The following is a 15,751-nucleotide window of genomic DNA, read 5'->3' on the forward strand; positions in this document are numbered from 1 at the left end:
CTCTGAAGTGCAAGCCAAGAAGATGTGTTGACCTAGAAAATGTTTATACAAATGCTTACACACTTGAAAGTGAACCTTCTGTGCCTTTGGCACATAAGTGAAAGATATTCTAGAACCCTATCACCATCACATACCGTATGGCATGTGAGGGAAAGGGAAAAGGAATCTCTTTACACGGGGCTCAGGATTGGCTACACGTTCACATGGGACCCTCCCAACACTGCTACGAGGTAGGAATTATTGAAGGCATTTTTGAGAGAAGGAAACAGTAACTCAAGAAGTGAAGGCCCAGCCAGGGACCAGGATCAGGGCTTCTGATCTCCCAGTCCGACCACCAGAGAGGACTTCCACAATGCCATATGATTGATACAAAGGGCGCTGACCTTTGGGACCTTTATTTGTGCTCATACAACTTACAGAGTTTCCTGGAAAGGTGAAAGAAGTGTAGACAAGTAGTTAATTACAGAGTCCTGGAATCAAATCCCCTATTCTATCATTTACCAGTGGCATGTTCACAGACAAGTTTCTTTCCTTTCTCAGTCTCCATTTTTCTGACTGCAGAATGCCTTTAATGATGTTTTCTCCACCTTGAAACACGAAGGATTTCATTGTGAAGAACTTCACAATGGTTTCGGTTTTTGTCGTTGTGAGGATTACATTCATATATGTAAAGTTCTTCGCATAGAAAAATGCCCCCACCTTCTTACTATTGTTAGTATCATTATTATCTCATGGTGTGGATTTTAACTCTTCCCTTCAGTGTTGACGTGCACATCAGTCTAAAATGTTCCTTGTGGACTTTTGTGGGCTTGTTCTAAGAGAATCAGGCGTTTTGAAAGAAGAGACTAAGAATTTCACTTAAAAAATAACTTACCTTAAAGTCTGGTCAAAGCAACCCATAGATATATTCCTAACCATTTTTCAGAAGTGGGCAAAAGTATCAGAAATCAAGAGTGAGATATGGAGCCATGCATGGTAGCAACCGATGAAGGTTGGCTTGGAGGAAATGCACCCCAAAGGGAAAATGTTCCCTGTGATCTTGCAAAGGAATATCTGTGCTTTGTCAACATGACTTTAGCTTAAATGCTTCCAAACTTCTAAAGCCCAGAAGATAACCTTGGACTTTGAAAGCTACGATGTGGCTGATAGGATATTAGAAGGTGAAGCGTTTCATGACACTGTTACTCAGTTTGGAGAGAAAAGATACACTTTGGAAATAAATTAAGACTACCAATTTCAACACAAAGAGGGCCAAAGTATGGAGGAATTCTGGAAGTGTTTTGAAATGGTGTGCAGACAGGATGTGAAGATCAAGACAATAGCCTTGGGCTCTTGGCTGAATCCCGAATTAATGTAAGTGATAACAAGGTCGGGCAAAGACATGCTTTCTTATTTTTTTTCCAATACATTCTTTTCTTCTGAGGTGAAAAAAAGGTTTCAGTCTTTGAAAATAATCTTTGTTCCTTTTACAGCTACTAAGAATCTAGAGAAAGGTAGTTCTTCCAAGCCTGCCCACTGGGGGAAGGAGACGATTGTTCATAATTCACTGAGCTTGCAGTAGGAACACCATAAAATAAAACCAAACGGAAGACTGATTCCGTTGTTGGGCGGTGGGGAGACGTTCTATTAAAGGAGCAGCCTCTAAAATGAATCATGTAAAATCATGTCTCAAGAAGAAAGGCAGTTTGAGAGGAAAAATAATGAGTGACATGTAATTTGGATGCTTTGTCTTTCTAAAAAAATTTCTTTTATGAGTGTTTATAACTTTAGAACTTTTAGAACTTTAAATGCCAGCGTTTCAGGCTCTCACCTGAGATCAGAAATTAATGGAGGGAGAAAAAGAAGGCACTGGGCCATAGAGAAGGATGGCAGGCCATGAGGGAGGGTCTGTGGTAGCAACGTGAACCAAAAAGGGGAAAAAAGAACCAAGCTGGAAGACGGAGGCCTCAATATCAAATTTGTCTCATTTAAAAATGTTTCCTTGGTTTGCTTATTCTTACTGGCTTTTGTTATTGAGAGCTTTTTCTATCTCCTTGAATAAAGCTAGTTTTAGCCACCTGTTCCTCTGGATGCTCCACTTCATTGTAACCCCAAGTACCATTTATTCATAAACTAAGTTATCAAACCGATAGGACAGTACCATATTCTACCTCCCCTTTTCCAGAATTGCATTTTAACAGGGATGAAAGAATAATGCTAAAGTAATAATTTTACATAGCATTCAAGACTGTGGCCAGAGAGTAGGAAGATGTATAAAGAAGGGTCTTCATGAAAACACACTACATTAAAAAAAAATCCCTCTGTACATACTTCTTTATTTATTAAACCAAATTGTTTTAATGCTTACTTATTTTTGAGAGAGAGAGAGAGAGAGAGAGAGAGAGAGAGAGAATGTGAGTGGGGGAGGGGCAGAGAGAGGGGGAGACACAGAATCTGAAGCAGGCTCCGAGCTGTCAGCACAGAGCCGGATGTGGGGCTCGAACTCACGGACCACGAGATCATGACCTGAGCCGAAGTCGGGCGCTTAACCCACTAAGCCACCCAGGCACCCCTCTCTCTACGTATTTAAACCATTGAACTGCCAAGGCACTATGTGCTTACTGCGGAAGGTACAGTTTAGCCCTTCTACCGACCAACCCAACGAAATCCACTTTTCTTAAACAGCAAAGAAAGGGAATTTTCCACAATACCTTATTATGACTTTTAGTTAGTACCTTAAGAACACTTCAAATGGTGAAAGACAAATCGCTTGTGGTTTAAACATCCAGAGGGCAAGACACTTTATCCCTGACTTCTTGATTTCTTTAAATAATTACAAATTATCCTCAGTAGAAAAATTAGACTTGTTTTCTTCACAAGTCTATGAGATTTTCAAGTCCCTATCCTCACATGAGCAGCCCTGTGGCATTTCAGATCTCCAGTCATTGGAACAATCGGTTGATTTTGGCAGTCTCTATGACTAATACGTTAACTCCAACCTATCAAATGAACTAAAACCGAGTGTGTTTGAATATTTGGTCTACAGATAAGCCTATTGGGGGCATTCAACCAAATGAGGTAAACTTGACTTTTCTGGTTCTTTCAGATTACCTCCAGGGGAAAGGTTACACAAGAGTTCAGTAGAGCCAAGCCCAAAACATCCATTCCAAAAGTCTTGCTTTAAACAATGTACTTGTCTTTGCATTTCACTAAATTTTGTTACTTGGAATTAAAAGCTTATTAGAAGCAAGTCTTCCCTGCAAACTGACATATTCAATTACAGTCATCTGTTCTAGAGAACAGACTGCGTCTAGACAGAAGAATACCACTGTGGCTTAGAAGGAACATGATGCGTTACAGCGGCTGCTTCTGGGGCTGGGTGACCGCTTTTATGATCTGCGTCGGGAACACCGTCTGATAAACAATTTCACAGCTTCCCCAGAGCGTGTAGGTACAAATGACCTGAGTGACGACAGCTGAGAACAAAAACCGAAATGAGATGACATCATGGAGATGTGGTGGTGTCAGAAGGAGAACACATAAGCCAAAGGCAAATACGAAACAGCGGCACTAAAAATGCCAAAGAAAACCAAACAAATAAAACCAGATTAATATAAATTAAAGCCAAGATTCCAAGCTTTGTGAGCAAAAGAAGTCTAGTCTTTGTTCCATGTTCCAGGATCCTAACAACTGTGTTTAGGGCGGGGGTGTGTGTGTGTTGGGGCGGGGGGGGGGGGGTGGTATTTGTTCACATGTACGTGGACTCAGAACAAGCACTTGGCTCGCTTGTAAGAAATTAAGCATCTGTCTTGGGAAGCTTCCTGTCAAACAGAGCCATACTGAGTGCGTACCATATGAAAAGGAAGAGGCTAGTGGAACTGGCTGTTCTTGCTGGAAACCTGTAAGAAAGCGGTCTTCGTGTTTTGAAATGTTTAGCCTCAAATGCACGTGTAGCACTTCAGCAAGTTACAACGCAGTAGACATGTTTGATCTCAGGAGGAATCTCCGGTTGATATCAGTTTCCCTAAAGATGAGTTTATGCATGCCGTAAGTCACACGTGCTTTGCAAAGCCATTGCCAACATGGGAGAAAAGGATTCTGCTCGCCCACCCCCAGCCCATGAAACTGGTCATCGTTGTGAGAGACTGAAAATGCAATCGTTGCCAATTTTCTGGTTTCCATGGTTTAGAAAGCTGAGAAGGCAGGGGTCCATTTCTTACTACATTTGCCCCCTAGGTTGGAGAAGGAAGACGCAAATGAAAGGAGAGGACATGACGTATGGTGGTTGCTAAGAAACGTGCAACTGCACACAGGCTGCCACTTAATAATGGCCAGAGGGGGTGTGAGCTGTGATAACATCAGCCATGATAGCTCGGCCTCTCAGCCCAGCAGGGGCCACTGCTGTGGGGAAAATGAAAAGGAAGGCAGCCTTGTTAGGGAAAATGTAAGAAGATCTGGAAAGGGAAATGAAAGCCTGAGGCCCTTCTCAGACTGAGACGGTACTGTGGGCGCCCTGTGGGAAAAGGTAGGCTTTGTGTTATATTCTACTAGTAATGAAGGTGGATGGGATTAGGACTGATCCACACTCCCTGACTTGCTCACCTGGTAGCCCATAGCTCTTCTTTGAAAGACCCGGGTCCTAGGAGTTCATTTCTCAGGACTCAGTGAGGCAACCCACATCCCTGACTGGATCAGCCCCCTCAAAAGGAGACAGGGACTTTAACCCGGAGCTAACCAGCCAGCTAGCTCTAAATAACCATCTTAAAGTAGACATTTTGCAACTGGCATGATCAGCACAGCCCACAGGTCCAGAGTGTAGCCTCTGGGGTCAGGCTATCCAAATTCCGATCCTCCTGCCTGGTGACCTCGGGCGAGTTACAAAAACCCCTTAAGCCTCAGGGTCTTCCTTGTGTTCAATAGGAACATCATACTAGAACCCCGAAGCACGCTTGTTTTCAGCCCAGCGCCACTTCCCCTTCTTCCTGGGAACAGACTCCCCCCTCCTCGTTATTTTGGGAGAATCCCCAGCCAACATAGGCTCTAGTGGGGGTTACAGAGAAGAATACCAACATCCCCCAATCCCACCTCTTCCTCAGCTACAGTAATTGGTCCAGCCATTTGGGCAGTGACTCAAACCAGGCTGCCTAGAATCCTGCCGTTGTTGTTGTTGTTGTTGTTGTTGTTGTTGTTTTAAATGAGGTCAGGGTATGGGTTCACATGCATTCAGGACAAGACCCTTTCTTTCCAGTGGTGAAGCTGGCAGGACTACCGGCAGTCACATTTTCATCATGTGGATAAAGCTGGTCTCCTGAGGAAGAGAATGACATTGACGGGCAAAGACAGGCAGAGAGGAGGCCAGGAAAGTCCCCAGATCATCTGAACGCCTGGCTCTGGTTCCTGAGTTCCCTGAGACCACCCTGGCTCCCACCTTGCAAAAATCTAGGTGACACTTAGATGAGAAGATGCATATAAAGCCTTTAGCACCGCGCCTGACACAGAGTGTTTGATAAATATTTATATTATTCTCTTGAATGGGGAAGAATCGTTCTCCCTCTCTCCTGCTTGGCTGAAGAAGTTTGTTGGAACAGCTGCTTTTCATCCCACTTGGTAACTGAGTCCCATGGAAAGTGGCCCGTCCGGGATGGAGGAAAAGGGACACGACGGGACTGCAGAGCGAGGACCTGCCGTCGAGTGGCCCTGCTGACGGACATCGCCCCCACCGCGTCCCCTGACTCACTGAACGAGCTGCTGCAACCGCGTGGATGTCCTGCCTCCACATGGACTTATTCTTAGTGGCAAAGAATTCCTGGGTCTCACTAAGTTAAATGCAAAGAGCGAAATAAAAAGGGCTGGACAGAAACATTCTAAAGACTAGGTCCTGGCCCTAATTCTGCCACTGGAAAGTTTAAGGCTAAGCATCACTTTGGGAAGGGGTAGAGATTGAGTTACCCTATGTATCTACAGCCCTATTGAGATCTTCTCTTTTGACAAGTATACACTCTAGAGAGCTTGAGAATGTACGGAAGAATGATTAATATTTCCCTAGAGGGCAAGAGAAGAGTTGGCACTGTGACCAAGGCCACTTGTACACTCTATCTATCTATCTATCTATTTATTTTGAGAGACAGAGCAAGAACAGAGAAGGGGCAGAGGAAGAGGGAGCAAGAGAATCTTAAACAGGCTCCACGCCTAGCACAGAGACCGACGCAGGGCTCGATCGCAGGACTCTGGGATCATGACCTGAGCTGAAATCTAGAGTCGGATGCTTAACCGACAGAGCCACCCAGGTGCCCTTACACCTCTTTTTAAAAAGTAACCTCTGTGGCGGCACCTGGGTGGCTCAGTCGGTTAAGCGTCTGACTTCGGCTCAGGTCATGATCTCATGGTTCGTGAGTTTGAGCCCCGCGTCGGGCTCTGTGCTGACAGCTCGGAGCCTGGAGCCTGCTTCGCATTCTGTGTCTCCAACTCCCTCTGACCCTTCCCTGTTTGTGCTCTGTCTCTCTCTTTCTCTCTCAAAAATAAATAAACATTAAAAAAAGAAGTAATCTCTATGCCCAATGCGGGACTCGAACTCATGACCCCAAGATCAAGAGTAGTGTGCTCTACCGACTGAGCCAACCAGGTGGCCCTCTAGAGATTACTTTTAAAAAAAGAAAGAGTTGAAGCAAAGATTTATCCATCAATTAACGTACTGGGCATTTTCTCTGTGTTTACAATGAGGTTAGAGCAATAAAATACCACTGTTGATCTTACAGTGTTCACAGCCTGTCAGTGAAACAGACCTGGAGACAAGGACTAAGAGAGCAGTGAATTCCCAGAGGAAGAGGCAGCGATTTATGTCTGGGAGGAGGCCACAGAAGGAGACCCAAAAGCGAGAATATTTGCTCTAAGCTTTGATGTTCACCAGGCAGAGAAGAGCTGGGAGGTGGTCCTGAGCAGAGAGAACTGTCATGGAGTCAGGGCGGCGGGACAGTGCACAGCATGCTGGGAAAGAACTAAAGAGGCAATGAGGACTGTGACTAGAACATCAGATATACTGGTGCAGCAGCCTTAATCTTTTCTGATACGATCTACGTGTAGCTGAGGGTCATTATGTCCCTAGAGACCTCAGCATGATTGACCTGACATCCCATGGCCATGCTCACTACCAACTTTTAGGATTGTATATATCTGAAGCCAAGGTTTCTCGGAATTCCCCGCAGGTGACCATTTCTGAGATTGTTTAGCCTCCTGGATCCTACACATTTGACCACCGCCGCTTTGATTTGTGCATCAGATTCTGCCCATTTGGTTTCCATTCCGACAAAATCAGTCACACATCTAAACTCACATCCCTGAGTTTAGGACTCTTTTCTGAAGGTTCTGGTTGGTCAACCCACATAGCCGTCTACCACCTTCCTAGCCACACATTCTCTCTACTGTTACAGAGTTCTTTGGGAATCCAAATCATTCTTCCTGTATGAGGCACAGCAATGATCTTCCTCCATTTAGGGACAAAACCTATTCTTCTGCTTGTCACATGCCCAGTGGTTTAGAAATCAAATTTTGTTGCTTGAACAGGTACTTTGGATTTCACTGTTCACCCTATGTAGCCAGTTAAAAATACTTCTCTATGAAGAAGTATGAAGAAGTCTGATGCCAGCTACAAAGGTAACAATAAATTTTTTGTTACTCTCCAGACAAGTCATAAATTATGAAATGAAAATAACGTGAGCTGCTAGGGAGAGGGTGAGAGCTGAAAGAGAGAGGGAAGAAAGGGCTTGAGTCGCACTGTCAGTGCCACTGATCATCCAGCCAAGCAAATGGAGCGGAGCCATTGATGGGGAGCTTGTGAGTTAGGTGCTCGATCTGGGTGTCTGTGGGGTCGGTCTGCCGACAGGGTAGAGAGTGGATGTGTTGGGGGAGAGCCTAGACAAAGGATGGGAGTATTCTGAGCTGAGGCCGTCATACTAGTTGAGGACAGAGTGGATGAGGGTTAACGTGCCAGTGACAGGTACTGCAGGGGCAGCCAGGATGTGACATCTAGGAGTCAGGGGATTCAGAAACATCCACAGCCTATTTTAAAACTCAAACACTTGTGAAGTTCAACAGAGAGCAACTCTTCAAATTTCACAGCCTTGCGGCCTCATTAACTGATGTGTAAATTTTCCTAATTAAGGCAAGGGATATGGGTAATAAGAAAATAACGCGATGGGTTATTCAAAACCCAGTTGATGGGTTTTGAAATCCATTTTGAACATTATTTCACATGCTTTAATTTCTTCAGAAGCCTATCTGGTTTGATCATTTGGGATAGTCACTAAAATCTTCTTAGGTCTTTTTGTGGTCTCCACGTTTCTTTTTTTTTTTTTATTTATTTATTTATTTATTTATTTATTTATTTATTTATTTATTTTTACAATATTTATTTATTTTGAAAGAGAGAGACAGAGACAGACCACGAGCAGGGGAAGGGCAGAGAGAGACAGAGAGAGAGAACATCCCAAGCAGGCTCTGCACCGTCAGTATGGAGCCCGATGTGGTGCTTGAACCCACAAACAGTTGAGTTCACGACTTGAGCTGAAACCAAGAGCCAGACGCTCAACTGACTGAGCCACCCAGGCACCCCTCAATGCATCTTTTTAAAATAAAATTTTAAAGCTCATTTATTATTTCTTTTTAGTAATCTGTACACCCAACGTGGGGCTCGATCTTCATGACCCCGAGATCAAGAGTTGCATGCTCTTCCGACTGAGCTAGCCAGGTGCCCCTTACTGCCTCTTTGTTTTGGCCATTTAATTTATTGAAGATATACCTTACCACTTACCTAACAAATGATCATTTGTGTGTATGTGTTTCAATTTTTTTTTCCTCTAGGCCTTCCACTCATTTCTTCATGGAAGGCTTTCTATCTCATTAATTCCCTCGTTGTGTGTATTTGGAGGCTACCCATTAGATGTTTCTTTTGAACCCCAAATTTGTGAGAGTTATTTTACCAGAAGACTCATTTATGCATTTAAGATCCGCACACACCTTCCAAAAATTGTTCACATACTACCTATGCTCCTTCAAAACCCAAAGCTATAAACATTAGGCCTAATCTTGCAGAGGAAAGAGGGGGAAATTTTAAGGTGTGTCAATTCTTTTATTTATTTATTTATTTATTTATTTATTTATTTATTTATTTATTTATTTATTTTTGAGAGCGAAAGTGAGAGAGAGAGCGAGAGAGAGAGAGAGAGAGAGAGAGAGAGCGAGCTTGAGCAGGGGAGGAGCAGAGAGAGAGAGGGAGACACAGACTCTGAAGCAGACTCCAGGTTCTGAGCTGTCAGCACAGAGCCCCACTCAGGGCTCCAACTCAGGAACTGCAAGATCATGATCTGAGCCAAAGTTGGACACTTCACCGACTGAGCCACCCGGGCGCCCCAGGAATTTACACAGTCTTGATGCCCCGGGAAATCATATATTTCTGTTGACAACTGGCTCCAGCTTCTCCCACCGGGTTGGCCTCTCCCCCACTTGTCCTTCCCCCACCCCACCCATCTAGTAGGCCGTCCCTGTGCTAAGACACAGCAGGGCCAAGGCTCTGCGGTCCCAGGTCCAGGTTCAATTTACAGCACTCCCCCACGGTACAGAAAACAATTAAAGTGAAAACTCACCTTTGATTTATTAGGTGCGCTTGGTGAAGTCTGGAATTAAACAACAAGCGAGACAAGATGGTGCAAGTCGATATTGCCGGCGTTGGAGATTTCTGTGCTACCCCGAAAAACTCAAAAGGAGGTCTGAGTTATAAATAAATGCTTATTTATAAGGTATTGATGCCTCCACATTGAGACAACTGTTCTCTTTATCTGTATGAATTGACTATAATGTTGGGTAGTTATCACTTGAGTAATTTGTTATGAATTAACCCATCCCCCAAAGCTAGTGGGAACTATAATCACTACAATAAAGTGAATGAACAGAAAACAAAGTAGGGTTCAGGGAGATGTAAAGCTAGTTTCAAGGTTATCAATACACGTGTTGGTGGTCATGTAACACGTATGTGATGTTGCCCCAAAGAAGAATGGCCTCATCCACAGCGTGCAGGAGACGGTAGGTTATAAGCTAAGTAGGGCCTGACCCTGGGTACTTTTGCCTCATTAATTATGTCAGAGAAACGTGTGACAGGGCATATCGGTGCCATGGAGGGCGGGTAGGGAGGAACGCTCAGGTGCTGGCAGAAGGCAAGATAGTCTTTTCCTTTGCTATGGCAAGGATCCCTTCTTTCCACTGCTCCTCTGTAGTCAGCTCTGGGGTCATGCATATTTTTCATTTTTGCAGAGCAGATTATTTCTGGAAGGTTCTAAGGCTATCCCTGTGCATAGACACACTATGCAATTTGGAGCGTTTTGTATATCTTCACTGCCCTAAATGACTCTGCTGATAGTCCACAATTTCCCCACGTCTCTTTCATCTTTCTCTGAATGTCCGTCACAGGGGTCCCTCCTCAATGTTTGACTAGATCTGAAAGAGCTTTGTCTCTACAGGACACTGATAAATTGCAGGCATTATGTGGAAGAGGACGGCACAAAGGGTACAGGCAGAGACGTCATCACCAGAAAGGAACAGCCTGCAGAGTAGACCAGGACTTTGCTACTCAAAGTGCAGTCCATGGACCAGCAGCATTGGCTTCTGGGAGCTTAATGCAGAATCTCAGGCCCCCACCCCAGACCTGCTGAGTCGGAGTCTGCATTTTCACAGGCTTATTTGTGTGCATATTACAGTTTGCGCTGAAGAGAGAAGAGCAGTGCTGTTAGGAACAAGGATGGCCAAACCCCAAGATCGACTAAAAAGATGACTGAAGATAAGCTGGCTATTTTGCCAAGGACACTTCTGGAGCAACGTTTTATTCACTGATTCCCAAAGCAGGTTGGGCATCTGCCTCACTATTTACAAATACATATTTCCAGATCATACCCCAGAGATGCCACTGATTCTGCCGATCTGAGGAGGGGCCCAAGAACCTCCATGTTTAGCAAGCACCTATATGATTCTCCTGAAGCTGGTTGTTACGTGGATCTCCTATAGATCACTCTGTCCCAGCTAGCTCCCACTACCACTGGTTCTATGCTGCCATCATCATTTCATGTCAGGATCGGATTGCTGAGTAGCCCGGTGACATTCTTGAATCCACGGCCACCTTCAGACCTACTGACTACGAAGACTTGAAATTATAGACCTACATTACATTCGGCGTTTCCTCAAAAGGGCCAACCAAAGGAGAACAGTGCAGGGACCAAGACTGTGAATTCTCCAGCCAAACCGCCTACTTCGAATCCTACCAGCCCCTTGCAAACGATGAGACCTTGGGCGAGTTATCCAGAGTCCCTGTGCCTCAGGTTGCCACATAGAAAACTGGATGATCGTAACACCTATACCAAATAGCTGTTGAGGGGATTAAATGAGAAAATCCAGGGTTGCGTATCTAGTAGATAGCATTGTCAACCTGCTCCCCAAATAGTCCCTCTACCTAGAAACCTGCAAGGGAGCACGCGGAGGCCCAACTGCCCAGACCCCGTCCTCCTTGGCCTCCTGGGTACCCCGGTTTCTTCACTCTTTGCAGAGGAATTGGCATCCAAGCGGGGACACTGTTCTGGAGCATAGCCCATTCGATGAGGATGTGTTTTTCTGCTTCTTCCTGCTAACCTCATCTTTCAGGATCTAGAATTCACCACAGTTTTGTCCATTTTCTTTCCAAAAGGAAGTCTTGCAAGGACTCTAACATGCCCACAATCAAACGTGACCTGAACTTCCAATGGCCCTGCCCTTCCCTGCCCCTGCCCGAGTCCCCTCTCGTCTGGTAGTCTCTGACCTAGAACCCGTTGGGATGGGTCTTCCTCCTTGGTAAGTCCTGTCCCCTTCTGCAGATGCCTGCCGGATCTCTTGCCCCTCACATGGCTTTTGTGGCATTAAGGGGGAAATGGGAGTAGGACGTGCAGTGGGGAGGGGATGGTGGAAATCGAATCTTTTTTTCTTTTGAAATTTTTAAATGTCTTATTATTTATTTATTTAATTTTATTTTTGATTTTTTAAAACTTATATCCAAATTAGCATAATGTGCAACAATGATTTCAGGAGTAGATTCCTTAGTGCCCCTTCCCCATTTAGCCCATCCCCCCTTTCACAACCCCTCCCGTAACTCTCAGTTTGTTCTCCATATTTAAGAGTCTCTTCTGTTTTGTGCCCCTCCCTGTTTTTACATTATTTTTGCTTCCCTTCCCTTATGTTCATCTGTTTTGTCTCTTAAAGTCCTCATATGAGTGAAGTCATAGGATATTTGTCTTTCTCTGACTGACTCATTTCGCTTAGCGTAATACCCTCCAGTTCCATCCACATAGTTGCAAATGGCAAGATTTCATTCTTTTTGATTGCTAATACTCCACTGTATATATATACCACATCTTCTTTTTTTTTTAATTTTTTTTCTTAACATTTTATTTATTTTTGAGACAGGGAGAAACAGAGCATGAACGGGGGAGGGTCAGAGAGAGGGAGACACAGAATCTGAAACAGGCTCCAGGCTCTGAGCTGTCAGCACAGAGCCCGACGCGGGGCTCGAACTCACGGACAACAAGATCATGACCTGAGCCGAAGTCGGCCGCTCAACCGACTGAGCCACCCAGGCGCCCCCACATCTTCTTTATCCATTCATCCATCGATGGCCATTTGGGCTCTTTCCATACTTTGGCTATTGTGGATAGTGCTGCCAGAAACATGGGGATGCACACGTCCCTTCGAAACAGCACACCTGTATCCCGTGGATACATGCCTAGTAGTGCCATTGCTGGGTCATAGGGTAGTTCTATTTTTAGTTTTTTGAGGAACTTCCATACTGTTTTCCAGAGTGGCTGCACCAGCTTGCATTCCCAACGTTTTATTTATTTTTGAGAGAGACAGAGACAGGGTGTGAGTGGGGGAGGGGCAGAGAGAGAGGGAATCACAGAATCCGAAGCAGGCTCCAGGCTCTGAGCCGTCAGCACAGAGCCCGACGCGGGGCTCGAACTCACGAACCGTGAGATCGTGACCTGAGCCGAAGTCAGAGGCTTCACCGACGGAGCCACCCAGGCGCCCCAGAATTCGAATCTTAAAAGACAGAACAAACGAGCACTGAGCCCCCATCTTCTCCACGAAACATCCATGGGAGTCTCGAGATTGCAGAACGGTGGCGGTCGTCTGCTAACTGGGAGGGTGAGTGGTATACTGTGTGCTGCTTTGCCTGAAAAGACTGTCTTCCCCAGTAAGCAAATTATTGATTATAAACTGTTATGATTCCTTTGGAGCCATTGTGGCCAACTGTATTATTCCATCTGCCTTAAATGTCTGCTGTGTTCCCATGCCAAAACCCTTATGAAATTTCCACTAGAAAAAAAAATGAGTAGCAAATTTGGGTCTCAGGGCTCATATATAATTTCAGATTTCATTAATGGTTATTAAATATATGCCCTGAGGAAGGATAAAGTTCCTCGTATGAATGGAAGGAGAATTGAATTTATAAATAAGGTGATTCTGTTTTCAAGGACTATTCATTAGACATATCGAGGACACCCTTAAAAAAAAACTTTTAAATGGAAGGCGTTTAAAATCTCAAAGGATAAAAATGCAATGTTGGGAAAATATAGCCCTCCTTAAAAAATCTCTAAAAACCCCTAAGTCTGAAACATTTTACTTGACCTGGAACTTGAAAATGAATCCTAGGGAAAATTTTTAGAAGTTGTAAAAATATTTTCATATTGCGGTCAAAGGATATCCACATTTAGAAAATATAGATGTACCTATTGGTGGGTAGAAAATTGGTTGCCAAAAAGAATGTTGAAAAATTTTTCTTAATCTCCTTTTAAGAACCAAAATTATAAAAAGACTAAAAGAGGCCATTTAAGTAATTTTGACTCAGCAAACCTTTTGATGTTTTAGGCTACCAAGCCCCATCCCATAACCTGCACAGTATATTCGCAATAGGAGTTGTCAAAAGTCTGAATAAGAAATTCAGGTCTTTTTCAAACCTGTTGCAAATCCCCCCCAAAGCTGTACAAATGGTATAGTTTTAGCTTCATGAGAATAAGTAGTTGGAGCATGTTTTAAAAAGAGCAAAGTTGCCAAAAAAAGCAAGCAGTATCTTTCTTCCTTCCTTCCTTCCTTCCTTCCTTCCTTCCTTCCTTCCTTCCTTCCTTCCTTTCTTTCTTTCCTTCCTTCCTTCCTTCCTTCCTTCCTTCCTTCCTTCCTTCCTTCCTTCCTTCCTTCCTTCCTTCCTTCCTTCCTTTCTTTCTAAATATTATGAGGGCAAGTGAAATATTTGCCCGAATCCTGAATTCCTAAGGAGAGAGTTGAACCCGAGACACTTTTGTGTCAGGTGAGTATTCTGACATCTATTTACAGTGAATTGTCTTAGAAGAAGAGACATGATAATTTTGTTGCCACCTGCTGGCCTGTGGCTGTGACATGAGCCACTGTTAGAGAATCTTTTTAGGGGAGTGAGTTCCAATTTCAGCTTTTCTCACTAAGAAATGAACTTGGCGATATTTTTTTAGCAAAAACAAAACAAAACTTACCTAAATAACCTTAACACAAATAAGCTGTGAAAGCACTGAAGACAGTTTTCCTATGTGAGTTTTATCTCGTAAGACCCCCTAAAATGGAATTTTACCTTTTAAAACAATTCTCAAACAGAGAGGGGCTGAGAAGACCCAAAGCTCTCTCCTGCCCTGTCTTGTATTCACTCCCCAAGCGAGGTGCGCTGTGTGACAGAGCAGATGTGATTAGCCTGACCTGCAGGAGCAGAAGGTCATTTTCTACTGACCCTGTAATCTCCAGGATCAGTCTCAGATCCAGGGAGCATTTCCCTCGGAAAGTTCACATCATTGCGAATGAAAAGTCTCATTATTCAAAGACAGTAAACATTCAGTTGCAGAACACATCAAACATAAGTTGTCTTTTGATTGTTTTCTAGGTTTCCAAATTCAAAGACGTTGGCCCCAAACATATGAAAACGTTGAGTTTAACATTAGCCTAAAAATATTTTGTCTTGGCAGTTTCATTCTCAGACATGTGCTTTTTTACCAGGCTGTTTCTCATACCAAAAACATGATGCCAGAGAACTTGTGGGCCACGTTTGAAAAAGCCATCCTAAAGTGATATTTACATTAGGGGAAAAGCATGAAAATGCTGCTGTGAATCCTGTTCAGCTGGTTATAAGGTGGACCGTGGTTGGAGTTTGAACCTTGATGATTTAAACAGAGATGCTTGAGAAAAGCAAGCAAAAAGCGATGTGAATCCAAAGGTGTCCCCCACGTAGGCTACGGAGCAGTAAAGGGGATTCATAGGACAGAGTGTAGAAAACAAAAGTCTACTTCCCTCCCTGAAACAGTAATGAAAAGTAGACAAAATGAATATTGAGTCACTTCCATCGTCCAGCGTCCAGACGGTTTTCAAGAGTCGCTAATGGGAACCAACGAACGAAACATCAAACGATGCTTTCATGAGGCAAGGGGAGTTACCTGTCATTTCACAGCCAGCATGAGAAAAAGAACAGATTTATCCATTTCTTAGCAAAGACGTTTGGTAAAAGGCAGACTATATAGCCTTGCCGAACCAGAATCTCAGCAGCCCCCAAGCCAAGGGTCCTTATTGACAGCATAAACGCCCAGGTGGCAGCTGTGGAATTTCAGATGAACTAATAAATATAAGAGCGAGCCAGCAGAGTTCAGCCGGAAAGAATGTCAGCAATTTACTAGCGGACGCCTAGGAGAGCCTTGTG

At 44.1% G+C, this 15,751-nt stretch overlaps 1 protein-coding gene and 1 long non-coding RNA gene across 5 annotated transcripts in view; one reads left to right on the forward strand and one right to left on the reverse strand.

The window, feature by feature from the left end:
- The window catches only part of MID1 (midline 1), a 579,948-nt gene that overhangs the window by 245,199 nt on the left and 318,998 nt on the right, over nt 1–15,751 (reverse strand). The gene's annotated exons all lie outside the window — the stretch shown is intronic.
- LOC128311549 (uncharacterized) lies at nt 7,280–15,334 on the forward strand. Of its 2 annotated transcripts, none has more exons than XR_008290004.1 (4): nt 7,280–8,722; nt 9,632–9,770; nt 10,488–13,188; nt 15,058–15,334. It is a non-coding gene; the product is annotated as an uncharacterized LOC128311549 (long non-coding RNA). The 2 variants fall into 2 exon arrangements; XR_008290003.1 differs by having other exon boundaries at nt 7,280–7,629.

This window comes from Acinonyx jubatus, chromosome X, assembly GCF_027475565.1.
Source record: "Acinonyx jubatus isolate Ajub_Pintada_27869175 chromosome X, VMU_Ajub_asm_v1.0, whole genome shotgun sequence".
NCBI classification, from domain to species: Eukaryota; Metazoa; Chordata; class Mammalia; order Carnivora; family Felidae; genus Acinonyx; species Acinonyx jubatus.